The sequence below is a fragment of the Thermobia domestica genome, chromosome 6 (assembly GCF_964235325.1).
Source record: "Thermobia domestica chromosome 6, izTheDome1.hap1.1, whole genome shotgun sequence".
Lineage (NCBI taxonomy): Eukaryota > Metazoa > Arthropoda > Insecta > Zygentoma > Lepismatidae > Thermobia > Thermobia domestica.
The window spans coordinates 55,837,271-55,854,812 of record NC_137459.1 but is presented as its reverse complement, the minus strand read 5'-3'; positions in this window follow the sequence as shown (position 1 = coordinate 55,854,812).

Below are 17,542 nucleotides of genomic sequence, written 5' to 3'. Positions count from 1 at the left end.
CATGATTAACTCATAGTACTCCTGCCAACAATTATATCATGATCCAAAACAATCTAACGAACATTGAAATATAATATGTATTGTATTGCTTATTTAGATAAATGCAAGTTAGTTTTCTCAACTGTGTTAGTAGATATTTCTCTTAGAAACGAAGTTAAAGTTATTAGTTGACTAAAGTTTGGACATAAGATTAATCTCTACCATGTTGTGTTTGTTATACATTTTTTTTTAATCGCAAGTGCCCACATTGTTCGAAATAATATTGCACTAAATACTGTGTACTAGCTTCGCTAGTAGTTACCGTTTTTAAAGTAAAGTCGAAAAATTACCTCTAATATTTTGTACTGATTTGTTTAATTTTCTAGAATACTTACGTCACAACATTGTGTTTCCACCTACAAGATCACCTCTATTAATCTCACGTTAATTGTTGTTGTCTGAATAAGAATTTAGTGTCCCTTGGGACATCAAGACAATGTGAAAACTTGAGCTACGTTTGGAATCCGAAACGCTGCAACATGATCAGACTCTAAGCTTATCGTACTGAAAGTTGAATTTTACACCATGCTCAGTGATACGGGTGCGCTAGCCACTAGTCTAGTAGGATTTAATATTAATAGGTACAAAGAATATGATTGTAGTTCTATATGTATCAATTCATCGCAAACCAATACTGGTTATGCAACATTTTATGACCTTCACAGATCTAACGAGTTTTAAATTAAATGTAATAATGACTGTGAGTCCCTTATTATTCCATCTCACGGATTCAGTTTGCGGTTCAAATAAAATAAGAACTACTTTAGAGGCGTTGATAAAACTCAAAACAGTATAGTATGAATTCGATTCCATACATACAATTTACTGAAGTATTTTTGACTCTATAGCCGTTACAATTTATATTATATATATACATTATGTCATTTCAGTATAATATTTTTTATTCTTACTCAACTATCATTTTTATAAATTATAATTCGAGGCATACAATCAATTCGCCTGAATAGAATATCTAATTGAATTCAACATGTATGTGCGAATAAAAATTATAGAGTATCACGTAAGTTGGTATTAATTTAATAATATGTTTTTTTTCCTTAAATAAAAGTACTATGTTGTTTTTAAGTTAGTACGATAAGTATCATTTGGTATCGTTTGAAAGATTATAAATGCTGATGTTTGACTCAATTGCGTAATAATATGCTGTTTTGGGGTTGTGTGTAGTTGGTACGTAGTGTGCTTTCAAATGTCATTAAGAACTACCTATACACCACGCAAGGATAGTTTCTTCAACAGTAACAACCAAATGAACGACTTGACGACCCGTTCTTCAACTGCCAAATAGAGATCTGCAAATCTAGAGTTTTCTTTACAATCTATTGAAAAGTGTAACATTTAGCTATTGTAATTTAAGGTCAATGACATATTATAATAAGAATTAATTGTAATTGCATTTGGGAAAATCTAAGGTTTGTTCAGGAGAGTATAAAAAAAGGTTTCAAGTCGTACCATGATATCAAAATTACTTTCCGTAAACAAATTTTGAAACTTTTTCCTTTCTATTGATTAGTTATTTCTTTATCATCCGTGTCTTATATAGTTATATTCTCATTGGTTTAGGTATAATTAGTATTACATTAGTGTTTAATTAATTATTTATGGCATAGTTCAGTTTTACTTGGTGTCTATGTAACATTAAAATTATTTCTCCTTGCGTCCAAATTAGGAATACTGAGTTGTTTTGGGATTTGAAACCACACTCAAAATTTCTCTAATATTGGAAGAGTTTACTCCGTCCTCTTCACTCTTATAATGCACACTAGGGAAAACAGAAGGAAATTCGAAGTTCAAGCATTTACAGTATATAGCATAAATTGTTTTTTTAGTTAATTTCTTGCAGATATCAACTTACAATTTAAATTACTAGTAAATAATCAACCCTTAACCAGAAAAAAAGAATCTTTCGTAATTAATATTTTTTCTGTATATCTGATATAATCATATCTATATATTTGTGTTTTATGTGATACCGTAAAATCAAAAAGAGTCAATTAATTTGAAAATATTTTCATACGGAAAAATGTTAAATGCTTTACCATTTTCGGGTGTAACAACTTCTCAATTTAACACATTTTTAAAATTAGAGAACCAACTTTACAATGTCTTTCCAAGTTTAGATTCAGATAATGATTTAATACAATTTTCCTTTTTGAGTGTCAAGGTTTGCCTTACTTAGGTTAACGACTGAAGCTTGTAAACATGAAAATAATGCATGCAAAAGAGAAATTAATTAATGATAGGCAATATGTGATTGGCACGTATTTAGCACATTCACACTTGGAGACTTCATCGGAACTGTTGTAATACTGATTCGTGTAAGTTTCATTCCATCAGACCCTTCATTAATAGACTTTTTAAAGCTATGCTACCAGACAAAAAATCCTGGTGAGTGACCCTTTAGGACTAAGCAGACTTTCTAATCTGAAAAAAACAAGTAAAAAAAAAGACACACCAAATTGAGATTTTTCCACATCTTAATTTTAGGACATTCAAAATATTCCCTCACCTAAGAAATACTCCAACTCAAGAAATTTATTTCTAAATTTGTATTTACTTTTTTTCCAAACAAATTGCATATATTTCTAAACAATCAATAAATAACGTAAGATATATTTATTTTGCTTGCTGTCCAAATGGCCATTTGTGCGGCACACTGTAGTTAAGTTGTAGAGCAGTTATCTGTGGTGTGTTGGGACTCTGGTTATATCCAGGATCAAGTAAGTGTGTGTGTATATTCCACAAATTCTTCCATCATTATTCGCTTGACATATTAGTCTGTTTCCGTTAGTCTAAAGTGTATAATTGTGGGTCGTTAAACTGAAAGATTTCATTTCATTAATTACCAGCTTAATTTTACGAGATAATGATTTAATTGTTTCTTAGCGTCGATCAGTCTATCTAAGTATTATTCAAGTTCAAGTTTTGTTTTTAAGTGCAATAGCAAAAAAAGTCCTTTTGTGTCGACGACATTTTAACAAAATAACAAAACACTATTTGTCTACTTACCATTTTATATAATGAAGAATAGTTAAGAGGAGGTAAATTGCCAGGAGAGCTATGAAAATACAAGATTTTCCTTTCTTTGCTCATAACATAAAAGATTAATTTACTATATAATATTAAATGTACATATTTTTTGAAAAGACAACAGTTTACAATTCTAGTTTAATTTTAGCTGTTTTTTCACAGATTCTGGAATGATGATTGTCATACATTATTGTGCTAAATGTGAGAATATTAATGGCATTCTGACCAGTCAAGTATCTCCGTAGTATTTTTTCGATCAAAATCTTGAAATTTCAAAGTCACTCTTATTTATGAAATAATGGATAAATTGTTTTTTAAAGGCGGGAATATTAGTCTATAGATATTTTGCAGGCTAAAGATCTGTATATGTAAGTATGTTTACAAGAACCAACAAAAATATTTCTGCGTTTGGGACTTTTCAACATGAAAATTCTAATACAGTCAGGGTGTATGTCTGTAAGTTAATGAACAAGAGGATAGTTAAACGTTGGAAAATTCCAAAATTTAATCCCGGATTCACGTAACCTAGGTACCACTTACTTCAGCAGATGCTCACAGACAATGACTGCTTTTCCCGTTGTGTCGTGTCATCTTGCCACCTAGTCAAGTTTTTGCGCAAATCGTAAATCGCTGGAGAATTTACTATATCCATAGGTCCTCTCCCAATAGAGATGCTAAGCGAGGAATCTCAGAAGTCTCGAAGCATTGCGTAGTCACGGGTCTGGTGCTTGATATGTGAAGATAGTACTATAGTAATAGATCTACTTTATATTATTAAGATCTCATATTATTATTGATCTATTTTGTGAGATATTACCTTTAAAGTCTACGTTGTACGTATATCGTCACATGAGAACAAGATGAACGTAGCTCCAAAAATGAGGTTTTCGTTTTCTTTATGTTTGGACATAATTTTCAAAGCCCCATTTGGTGTAAATGGAGCGGAACGCCATTTGTTCTCCTTGTCGATCATGTATTGTAATGTAGCTCATTTACCATTTTATTAAAAACACTTCTTTCTAAGAAAATAATATTTTTTCCTCTCGCCTGTAATCCTACCAAAATGGAGTTACGTTCTTCTGGTTCTCTTGCGACGGTATGAAAAATTAGAATTTGAAAAATGTGCTTCTAATATACTTGATAACAATATCTTTGGTTTTGCAATTGTTTCAACTTATGGGACGATTCTGCTAACTTTTTTCTGGAATGACGATACTACAACATTTGTATTCTTTAGCACTATATTTGAAAATGAAAAGAATGTAGGTTATAATCAATCAATCATAGTTATGATTTTTTATGTATGGGTTTGAAGAAGGTAAAACGTTAGGTTACAACATACACATTGTTTACGGAATACATATTTACCTTTTGTATGATTTATCTTAAATATGCACATGAAGTGAACCTCCCATTAAGATAAAAATGAGAAAAATACAGTATTATTTAATTATGTATCAAAATAGTATGCATTCTTGTAGTAATGCTTAAGTAATTTATCTTTAAGAAATATGAATACATGATGTTTGATTTTTCGTCTTTGAATGTATTAACTTTGTTCTTATGCACCTACACTTTTCACGAATTTACTGGAAACGAACAGAGAAACACAAACATTAAAATAGAGGAACATTTTCAACACATGACTTATCTTTCCACTACTAGCAATAATATGGTACCAAATTCTGACATAATTAAATATATGTAATTACTATCACTTAGGTCCGACATGAATTTCTATCTTGAACAAAACTTTATGCCGTCAATTCCCGATTTGCTGTCCAAAACATATTTTCTTTTTTTCATAGTTTGTATTTCGGTTTGTTGGTAAGGAATGTAAAATGGCAAGGAAGTCTATTATGATGTGGTATGGCTCCTAGAAATGTACTCAGTAAATGTACCTCAATAATAAAATGAAAGTAATAATGCCTTATTTAGATATTAATCAAAATGTGTTTATTAAAGAAAAGAATATTGGTAGTAAGGTGTGATTATCAAGTTGCATACCTTAAACAATTTCTATAAGTGTGTTATGTGAGCGAGAAGGGATACACTCTAAATGAAAGATTAAAATTACAGGTCTAAACACTTGTTTATTATTAAGTGATGCTGTTTTCGTTGTGTATGGCAACTATGATACTGTGTACTTCTGATATTACAGTGTCATGTTGCCAGTCACAATGAGTGTAGCTAGAATGATGTTTGAAGATTGAAGAACCAGAAATTGTGACATCATGTGCTGGTCAAGAAGTGAAATGAAACAACATTGAAACTCCGACAAGAGCTTGTCAAGTGGGTTGTTATGAGTGTTACAAGGGTACTGTGATCTCATTTTATTTTTGATGGATAATTCATCCTACTCCCAGCATGAAGATATTCTACTAGCTCTGAATTGAGCACTCACGTCACTTCAACAGTTAATCGAGAAAGATATGTAAATTGTGTTGCTGCTTTCAGTGTGACTAGGGATTTGTACGCCATGTACGTATGGAATCATGGCGACATTTCCCTAGTCCCACTGATTGCAGTTATTAAAATGGAATGACAGTAACTAATGTGTGGGTGATGAAACTCTTTGGAGAAGCTCAAGTTCTTAAAATGACTTTGATTTGTAGTTGTAGCTGCAATTCCTGTTTATATAAACAAGTGAAGTATTACGATGCAAATACCGGTGATTTTCAGATTTAAGTGAAATCGAAAAAAGCAATGTTATAGTATGTTTTGTATATTTGATGTATTATAGTATTAGTCTTTAGGTCATCCTACTGCTGCTATCAACTATGCCACTGGCCTTAACGTTATTTGCCGAAAATGGAAATGCAATATTTATTGCACAACCAATTTAATTAATGATGCATTTTTTAAAGATTGTTTGTGGTTGTTTATGTTAGTCATGAATTTAGATCTATATAGTAACTGCAATTTCGACATTCAAGTAACCTTTTTTTACTGTATTTTTCAATCTAAGTCGTTACTATAATTTGCAATAAATTTAGTGCAAATGTCTAATCTTTAGGTAATAAAAGTAACTAATATATTAGTAATCCAAACTTTTGGAGAAAGTCATTATTAAGGTAACTTCGTAGGGTAGCTTTCACCCCAATTTCCTAATTATATAAGGTATTGAACGATTCCAATCCAATTGGTGCAATTATGCGCATTTAAGAGAAATGGAGGAAAATGATATGCTTTTATATATTATTCTGAAATTTGATCCTTACTCAAGTACTATTTCGTATTCTTCAGTTACAGAAAAAACATACAGTTCTGTATGAGTATGAGAGTTATTTCCGGAGTACTCACACTGTGCGGATTTTGCAGCTGTTTTGTCGCCATACTCTTCTAGGACTCAAGTTTAGTAAAACCATGTAGCACTATGCAGGAGTTAATCATGATTTTAGCGAGATCTTGAAGTTGATGCATCGGAGGTGCCGACTTCGTGGACAAACCTCTGGATACTGGAGAATCGATTATTCTCAAAGGCATTTCTTGTGACACATAAACTTTTTCTGTTATTTTGATGTGAAGAATCGCCTTCTACAGTTTGTCGGTATAGTTCATTAACACCACACACACACACACACACACACAAACATATATATATATATATATATATATACGTGTGTGTGTGAATCGCTGGAAGAGTGGAGAACTGAACATCAGTAGTAACATCAGTAATAAAATGTGAAAACCTTTTTAAAAAAATTAATGGAAGAAGTTATTGTTCAGAAAAGCAGAATATGAAAAATTTAAATCTCGTTTATATAAAAACATTTAACACTCTTTCCAGACCTGAAGGCTTTGCTTAAGGTGAAATTGAATCTACCATAAAGCTTTCAGTGCTCTAGAGGGAATCGAACCAGGAACCATGTGCACTAAAGACGCACACGCTAACTACTAGATTAGCGGGAATGTTTGAGCATATTGAAGCAGTGACACTTGCTAGCACTCAACGCTTTGAAATGATTGTCGTGCAAGTTAAAGGTCTAGGTTTCACTATACCATGTTGACATTCTCTCAGATGGTTCCACATAAATATATATATTTCACAAAGTAATATATATATTCTAACTCTTCTATGCCTCTAATGATCAAAATTTGAATTTATATGAATCGCAGTATTAGATTACTAAATCATCAAACTATTTTATTATTAATGCACTGAAATACAAATAGTCCCTTTATTCTTATCCTATACGGAGCAGAAGCTAAAACTTATGTAAAGACTTTCTCCAGGCGATATACCTGTCTACTGACTGAGTGTAATGAAATATACTCTAGGCATTCGGCTACAGTGAGAGAAATCTGCAGAATGCATTTAGTATTATTTGGAATGTTCGTGGCTGAAATGATGTTTGGATAAGCTTTGAAGATATGCGATCTTTTAAAATTGGATCTTCGGGAAGTACAAAATTTATTTATCTAATATAATTCTCTAATCTAATCTAAATTAACATTAATATAAATAAAAAAATTGTGTGTGTTTGTGTGTCTGTCTATGAGCCTATTTGCGTCCTGGGAACCAGACAACTGGACCTAGACTTACCAAATTTGTTCATAAGTACCTTGGTCCTGGCCCCAGGAGATCGATGTTGAAACTCTAATCACATTAACATCCAAATTCACCCCATTTGGCTGTCAGCCAGGGGCATCGTGGGGGAGGGATTACCGAAACTTGTAAAAATTATCACAAATTATCGATATTACTGTCAAATCCAGTTCTCCTGGTTGCTGATATCATTGTATGCGGGCAGGGGTCACTTGCGGGGGTGATAATCGATATATGTAAAAATAATGCGAAATAACTGGTATTAGTTTCAAATCTATAGCCTTCTCGGTAGCTGAGATAATCGGAGATAGTCCCACTGGCGTTGGCTTCCAAGTACAGTTCCCATTGGCTGAAAACCAGGGTGTCTCATGGGGAGTTTACCGGGATATGTTGAAAATGACCTTTTCAGTTGCTCAGTATGTTTTTTTTGACTCATGAGTAGAATGGGTATTTTAGCTACTATTACATAGATATACTTTTCAAACTGTCGTGTCTCGTTGACCCATATGGTGAGTTGCAAAATTTTGAATTGGGTGAAGTAGAAAGTTGATTATCGTTGAATAGGAAATAATGGAGTCAAATGTTCGGTAGGAAAGTGTTAAACAAAATGATTAGCATTCTTACTTCATAAGTGAAAGTGTCAGATTATAATCGTGTGGCCTGTCATCTTGGCTCAGATTCTTCCATGGATTCCCTCAGGTCCGTGAGGCGAGTGATGGGATCGTATTTTTAAGTATAATGCCCGGTTGACTTTCTTTCTCTCTGTTAAATATTTTGATGTTGGTGTTTCTGAAAATATGTATTATTTGATTGGAGTTCAATGACCTTCCTCAGTACAGGAGCTATGTGACTTAGGTCTTACAATTTAAAATAGGATTATTACCACTACTTTGGATTGTGCATACGTATTTGTGACAAGTTTTACAAAGATTTATTATCCCGACATAATCCCAGCAGATTTCTTTCTCTCCTCTTAAGTTAAATCCAAACTGACATGGACAGAGCTTTGACTCCACTTATGTTACCCAGCAGGATGTTATCACTGAACTGAGCATTTTCGCTCAAAATATTTAAATAAGGGAAATATCAGCTTTAGACCTGCGGCACTAAATGAAAGAGGGTGGATGCATATGGATTGAAATAACATGCAATTACGGCTATTTTGTGTTATTATTTTCTTTGAATGCCACCAGTCTTGAAGCTTTGAGAAGGGACAATGTATATTATATCTGAAGGAACAATATGGGTTAAGATAGGCAAAAATTGTAGGTTTTTTCGGCTTCCAATGAAAGAGTCGATGTCTTACATTATTCATCTATTGCATCATAAATTTATAGACCTAGTACTTCCGGAATAATTGTAAGAGATAACGAAAAATGATTTTTCATGTGGATTTGGCTTTCAATGAAAGAGTCGATGTCCTTCGTTATCCATCTATTGCATTCCAAACTTATAAAACCACTATTCCCGGTGTCACTATTGTCTTATCGTCATTCTTAACGTCTCATTATATGCACCGAGGGTAAGTGGGACGTTGATGATGGGAATTAATGCAAGGTTGGAATGAAAAAAAACTGGGAGAAGCAGAGGAATCAGAGAAAATTCAAGCACACAGTTTCTTCCACCACAAAATTAAATTGGTTCAGGGAATCTTACAAGGGATCTAATGCACTACAAGTGCACTTTCTACCATTGCGCCACCACAACCTCCAGATATTACAATATAGAATTCACATAGATTGCAAATGAAATGAAATGGAATTTTTCAGTTTAACGTCCCACGATTATGCTCTTTATTCTAAAGGAAACAGTGATTAAGGAACAAAAATGATTATGGGCAAATTGGTGATATGAGGATGTAGGAGGAAATGGAAGCAACCTAAGAAAACCCACGGCACGACGTAGTCCACCACAAACTTACTTGGCCGGGAATGAACCAGAGACCCCACGCAGAAGAGGTAAGCGCTCTATCACTGAGCCACCGTGCCCCATTCACATAAGTTAGGAAATATATCGTTGATCACAAAGTAAACGAAACTCACTTGTAATTAATATTATGAACCTACCACATTAAATTCAATATATTTTAAATCACTAGGAATGTTAATTAGAGTGTCGATTAGCAACCTCAGCTTAAGCAGTGACTGGAGTGATGATGCAAATGTGATTGATATCTTATATGATAGCTACCGGTACGCAATGCTCTGACCGGTCAAGCTATAACACGCAACATTTGACCTTTCTCACAATGCATATAGAAACTCAAAGTTATTACTTTACTATATACAATATAAATACTATAATTTCCATAGTAGTAAAAGTGGGCGTAATAAAAAAATTGAACAGTAATTACGGATATTATAGTAAATAATTTTTAATGTAAAATAATAACAAAACTATTATGCTAGCATATATGTTTAAGAAAATCCAGTGATGATTAGTTGATTACATGGTGATTATATGGTGATTTTATTAAGTCTTCGGGTATTCTGAGGGTTTTCGAGATTTTTTTTTCTGAATAATAGTATATAAGAAGCATATTTCACAACGTTCTTATCTGTACTATAACTTGTTATTGAAATTACGTGAGATAAAAATAGATATTTCCATTACGCATATATAAGCTTTAAAGGAAATTAATTGCACTACGAAAGTTGGCACGGTGGCTCAATGGTATAAAACTTAGCTTTGGTGTCTGCTGTCCATAGTTCGATCACCGGCCAACTAAGTTTATGATGCACAACATCGTGTCCTTGGTTTGCTCGGGGCACTCATGTTTCCTCCTGTAATCGCATTTCACCAACTCTTCCATCATCTTTCAATTGCCTTAATCATATTATCATTTACCTTAACGGAGATACAAGTAAGACGTTAAATATAAAGATTTTATTTTCTTTTTTCGTTTTCATTATATTATAGAAATATACAGAATTCGGAAATACACTATGTAGAGATCAACTCCTTGCTGGAAGGTAACATCAACAGACCACATTCATAAATACAAAGGTAACGAAGAAAGATCTGACGCTTTTTCACCCAGCAAATTCGAATAGCGATATTTCAACTAAGACGTACCTGGAATATAAAAAACAGTCCCCGTCAAAATCGACGACAGAAGAAACAGGCTTAAGTCGTTAAGAAAAGAATGACAAAGATAAGTGGAGGGCATTAAACAACAATATTAATAAAATAGCCTTGTCTTGGATATACGGTTACTGTGTGTACCTTGTCGCGAAATGTCCAGATAGGATTTTGAGAAACAGATTACTCGGTTCAAATCTCGTGTCCTGCTGTCGCTTAAGTTCAGTATCTGAGTGCCAAAAATGATGAAAAAATGGAATTTACCTTTTTTATTATTGTCATTGTTATTATTATTATTATTATTATTATTATTATTATTATTATTATTATTATTATTATTATTATTTTGTTATTATTATAAATTTGATTACATTAGAGTGTCGTTATTAAAATGATAAATGCAGCACAAAAGTCGAAATTACATGTCATAAAAATATCATTCATCATTTTCCTGTTAGATTCTACTATCAGAAAATTGATATATTTGTAATTTTCTAAGATATATTACTTTGATATATTCTCATTCCGTTATTTTGTAAGAAGACATATTCAGTTTACAACATTACACGGTATCTTCATTTCTAGGAATACCGTGAGTCTTTTATTAGTGGAAAATGTAGATAAATATTTCGATTTGTAAGAGTTATAACATTGAAATATAGAATGTTCATTTTTATAACCACGATACAAATAAGTTTCATAATACATATGCAACAGTAATGCAATTTGTGTCTGTTTGTTCTGTATACAATATGTAACGTTCTAGGTAACACATAATTTAAAGAACAACGTGAGGTGGATAGATCAAAACAAAGGATGTTTTTCCACCGAAAATATTTGGGAGAGAAGTGGCTGCCTTAAATCGTTAAGAAAAGCGGTGACAGGGGTAAGAGGAGGGAGAGAAAATAACAATAGTAATAAAATAGCTTTCTCATATATATACGATTAATGTGTGGATCTTAGTGCGAGAATCCAAATAGAATTTTCTTAAGGAGCTTATATTGTTCGAAGCTCACGTTCATCTGTCGTTCCACGTCTTACTTACTCTGGGGCTTAAAAGGGCACTAAAACTAGTTAACTAATTAATAACGAAAACAATAGTGATTATAGTACACTAGAGTTATTAATATGGTGAATGCAACACCAAAGTCCAGATTTGAGGTCACAAAATATATCGCTTATAATTTTCTTGTTTGATTCTGTAAGAAAATAAAAGTGTCAGTAATTTTCTAAGAGGATTTACTTTGATATATTCTTGTATTTCTTTTAATTGTGTTAATTATGTAAACAATCATATTCAATTCACAATATTATTATTTATTTTCATCATTTGTGACTGTCCGAGGGTTTTGATAGAAATTTTCAGACATTTTTTGTAAGAGATAAAAGAGGAATCAAGTCTAGCTTGGTAAAAATGAGTTTTATGAGAATGTTCTGAGTTGTTTAGAAATAAGAAAAAGCAATTTCAAAAGTAAATGAAATCATCATGTGTGTATATATAGATGTTGCTGGCCATAATGCGATAAGTATTTTTAAGTGTTTGAACATAATAGATTCATCTGTAGCCTGTACCCTTATGAGAATTCTATCTAAGGAAGAGATAAAAACTTCGAAGTATCATCTGTTGATATTAGTTTCTTTTGGAAGGAATATTTGAGTGGTGAATGTGTGTGCAGTCATTCTCCAATTCAAATATTCGCACCAACGGCAGTTCAAGAGCGATTAGTACTGCTAAAACCAGACGGGAGGTACAATAGTATTTATAAATAGAACGAACAATCTCCTAACTAAACTGCAGTGTCAAAATATGTTTTAAGTGTTCTGCTAATTTAGAATCAAACAATCTAAGTAATATTATATAAGTATCTACAAAACTTTCACGAAATACGACAGAATGATTAGGGGAATGTTATTGAATATATTATTTCAGTGGATCATTTGTTGTATCAGTCAAATTTATGATTAATGTGAAAATGTGTAATACATGTGACAACCAGAGTGCAAGATAATAAGTACAAACTACAATGCTATAAAGAAAATGAACATAAAATGCTTATAATACGGTTATGTGATGAAAATAACAATTCCGTTCTTAAACATAATAAGATTTATTTACAATGTCGAGAAGGGATATCGAGAATTTCAGATGAAAATCATAAAGATGAAATAATCACCATACACATTCATTTGTTTTGTGCATGGAACACAATATACACTCAAGTTAGTAATAGTTGTTTACGAGCGTGCTCTCTAGAAACACCCAATTTACATGTTATGACCATAATTCCATGACTGGAGAAATTATTGGGATGACTATTGTAGTCATTAATATTTTATACCTGTAGTCATGACATACGCATATGCAACAATAATCTATCCTGTTGTGACTGTTATGTGTTATGTTCCTAAGTAATCTTTGTAGTTTATTCAAAAGAGCTATAATATTGTACAAACCAAAAATTTAATTAAATAAATTTAAATCTCTGCTTAGATTAAAGTTTATGAACTAGTGTGAAACAGTTTGTAAATGCAGAGCCATCATCAACATATTGGGACAAGTATGTTTGGTTTCGAGAGTGTAAAACTAACGCATTAGCGTTACATATAATATTTCTTAATATTTATTGGAAAGATTTAGTATCATTCAGGAGTATATATGCATAATATAAAAACATAATATGTATATGTTTGCCGTTTACGGTATCAAGAGAAATAGTCAAGATGTGTGCTCAAAATCAATGTATCATTTGATTTCTCACAAATGGATTATTTGGATGTCAAGTTGTGTAAATCTAAAATTGTATTTTACGGAAGGGAACTTTGAACTAGTCAGCTGAATTTAATGTTTGCTGAAACTCATACCGTCCTTTTCCTGCGTTTTATATATCTGTCAAATATGAAGTAAAACAGATCATTTACTGGACAATGTCAATGATTTTCACATACAAAAATTCCTTAAACAGGTTCAGTATGTAATATTTAGCAACAATTGCAATATTAATTTGTTAGTTGTCTCGTGACATATTCAGAAGGCTTGATGTTTAATTTCAAGGGAGATATTCAACGATCTCTTGACTTAGCACTAATGTCACTTCAAAATTTAATCAATAAACTCGGGTTGCTGTTTTCAGTGTGATTGGAGATGTGTGCATTATGTATAATTGAAATCATAGTGTCATTTCTCTAGTCGCACTGATTGCGGCTATCATAATGGAATAAAAGTAAGTAATGTGTGGGTAATTGAAATCTTTTGAGAAACTGGTATTCTTAATATGGCTTTGCTTCATAGCTATGGCAATTCCTCCTTACATCAACAAGTGAACGATAAAGAAGTGGGACTTGAAATACATGGAACGTGTTCTATGTAGATATTTTTGAGATTATGACCGATATTGGAATTTGTAAGGTTTCTCTGTAGTGACGAAAGGAACTACCGAGAGTAAAATAAAAGAATGTACAAAATCAAGATAATATTTTAAAAATTTAGTTGCAAAAAATTGATTTCCTGTGGGAGAATCCCCGTTTATATGTGCAGTATACATCAACATTTATCCATTGGTCCGAAAATGTGACAAATTTGATGTAATATTGTCATGTAAAAACGCTATTCCATGCAGACCGAGATTTTTTTTTAACAGAAACGCAGCCTCTGCCAAAACTGTTGTCGTAAAATTAATACAACACGTATGTTTTAGGTTAATTAACGATAAGCAATGAGTATTTGCACCTAATTGATAACGTGAGTCTTTATGCAAATATTTGCGATAAAACAATTGCTCACCTACAGCTGGCAACCGTGCAATAATCGTGGAAAGAAAAGCTGGGTTTACTGTAAAGTCTGGAAATGGCTGCGGCTTTGTTGTATACACAAATTTACACCACAAATTTACGCGCTTCACCATGTTTCTTCACCGCTTTTGAAGAGTATTCCTGGTGATTCCTTGATTTTCTGTTTCAATGTTCGTCTTCATTTCCTCAATGGTCCTGGGGTTATTCTCGTACACTTTTCTTAAATAAGCCCCTAAGAAAAAGTCAGTTGATGTTAAGTCCGGAGAACGAGAGGGGCTATAAAATTTTGAAGATTATTTGGTCACCTAACATTTCTAATGTTTCGTTAGAAGTGTTGCCAGGTATCCCAGCTGTAAATGAGTATTTTTTTAATCGCAAATTTTTGCATAAAGTCTCATGTTTTCAATTATGTGCAAATTATAATTGCTTACCATTAATTAACCCAAAACACACATGTTGCAGCAATTTTACAACAGTGGTAGCAGAGACCACGTTTTTGTCAATAAGCACCAATATATTTTTATATATATTTTTTATTTTTTAAAAAAAGCCACTTGCATGTCGATACTGCATCAACTTTGTTGCATTTTCCCATCAATGGATAAGTATTGATGCATACTATACGTATAAACAGGAATTCACCTGTAGCAAATCGGTTTTCTGAAAATAATGATTGATTTTCTTCATTTTGTACGCTTTTTAATTTTACGCTTTCGGCATTTCTTTTCGTTACTACATGGAAACGTTAAGAGTTCCAACATTTGTCATGATCTCGGAAATATCTACATAGAACACGATTACATTTGTCGCAAGTCGCAGCTCTTTATCTTTCTTGGTTCAAAAGATATGTGCAATCAAACTTTGTGTTGTGCTACTTCACGGATACACTGTAGCTTTAAATGTACCCTAGTTGTGATTCGTACTGTACAAGCGCTAGAAAGTCAAAACGTAAACTTACAACATACAAATCGCCTACAAAATACACAATTTTAACTTTTACAATTCATCTTAAATATTCAAATCAAGTAAAACTTCTATTAAGATAAAATATGAGGAAAATATAGCATAAATCGATTATTTATCAAAATATTATATATTTTTATATTAATGTCAAATTCATTTACTTTAAGATATATGGTGTGTGATGCTTCTTTCTTACGCCTCTGAATATATTAACTTTATCCTTGTGCATTTACATGTTCCTCGAATTTACTAAAAAAAAGGAATAGACAAACACAGACATGACCGCAATGATACATTCTTCCAGTCATGACATATATTTGTACTAATAACAATAGTATAGTCGCAAGCTATGATCTAAATAGATATATGTCACTATTTCCATTTAGAACCGACATGTATGTATATCTTAAACAAAAAATTGTGCCGTAATTTTCCCGATTTTTATGTAATAAACATATGTTCTTTTTAAAAAAAAAAAAAAACTTTGTACGCATTTTGATTTTCTTTGGAGACAATACAAAATGACAAGGATATTAAACAGGATATGGTATAGCTGCTAGAAGTGTACTAAGTAAAATGTTTTAGACTAAATACAATAATTTTAATTGCAATAGTTCTAAAAGAACCTTCACACTAAAATGAATAAAAGGCAATGCCTTCTTTACAAAATAATCAACACGTGTTTTGTTAGAGGAGTGTTTGAAGTAAGGTATGATTATCAGCCTGTGCACTTTGAACTATTAATATGAGTATATTCAATGAAAGAGGAGACAAACACCCTAAATGTCAGATTTAAATTACAAGTCTAAATACTTGTTTATAGATAACTAATGCTGCTTTCGTCGTGACTGGCAACTATGATACTGTGCACATCTGATATTACAGTGTCAGGTTCCCAGTCGCAATGGATGTAGCTAGAACACTATTTGAAGATTGAAAACCCAAAAATTGTGACACCCTGCCTTAGTCAAGAAGTGAAATTAAACTACACTGAGACTCCGTCGAGATCATCTCAAGCGTGCTGTTATGGGTTGTGTCATGATTAGATCTTTCTTCTCCTGTCATCAACTATATCACAGGTGCTAACATTATTTAACTAGAAATTAATTATAATTTATATTGCATCACTCATTTTCAATTAATAATGAAAATTCATTTTCTAGTGGTTGTTGGTAGGTATTTCTCTTGGTCACCAAGTTAGAGCTATAAAGTGACTATGTAGTCTCGAGAAACAAAGAACTTGTTAAGTGTTGTGTCATTTTACAGAATTGCTCAACCGTAAATCGTTCATGTAGCACGGAATAATATTGGGTAAACAGTGAGAACAGCTTCCGCTATTAGCCGCTTTCACTACTTCAAATATAAAGTCGAACAATTCTATTTATTGTTTCATACTGCCTTCTTAAATATTTTTAATGATGCTTTTATAATAAATTAAGTGTTAGATTATTTTTCCTCCTTCAAGTTTGCCTCTATTTCTCGAATGTTGAACGTTGTAGGTAGAATAAGAATATATTGTTTCGTCAGACACTAATACAAAGTGAAAAGTAAAACTAAGCCTAAAGGTATTTGGTCTAGGAATTAATTCGTGCGGTTGGTACGCACACATTGAAGCTGTAGTACAAACACAAAATACATAAATACCTTAAGAAAAATATTGTCCATCGCTAGCCACCACTTTCGCCCATCTGTCAGGCAATGTACGGATTCCGTGGCGAAAGAAGTCCTCATCCTTGGAAGCGATCCAGTCAGAGACCCATGTTTCGATATCTTCTGAAGAAGTAAACCGCTGTCCAATCAAATCGTTGTTCATGCAATCGAACAAGTAGTAGTCCGAAGGAGCAACGTCTGGTGAATACGGCGGGTGGGGTAAAATCTTCCCATCCGACATTTTCTAAATAGGTTTTGACCGGTTTTGCGAAATGTGGGCGAGCGTTATCATGTTGAACAATAAGTTTATCATGTCTGTTCTCCCATTCTGGTCGTGTTCTGGCCAGAGCTTGCTTCAAACGCATTAATTGTCGTCGATAACGTTCTCCATTCATAGTTTCACCCGGTTGCAGCAGCTCATAG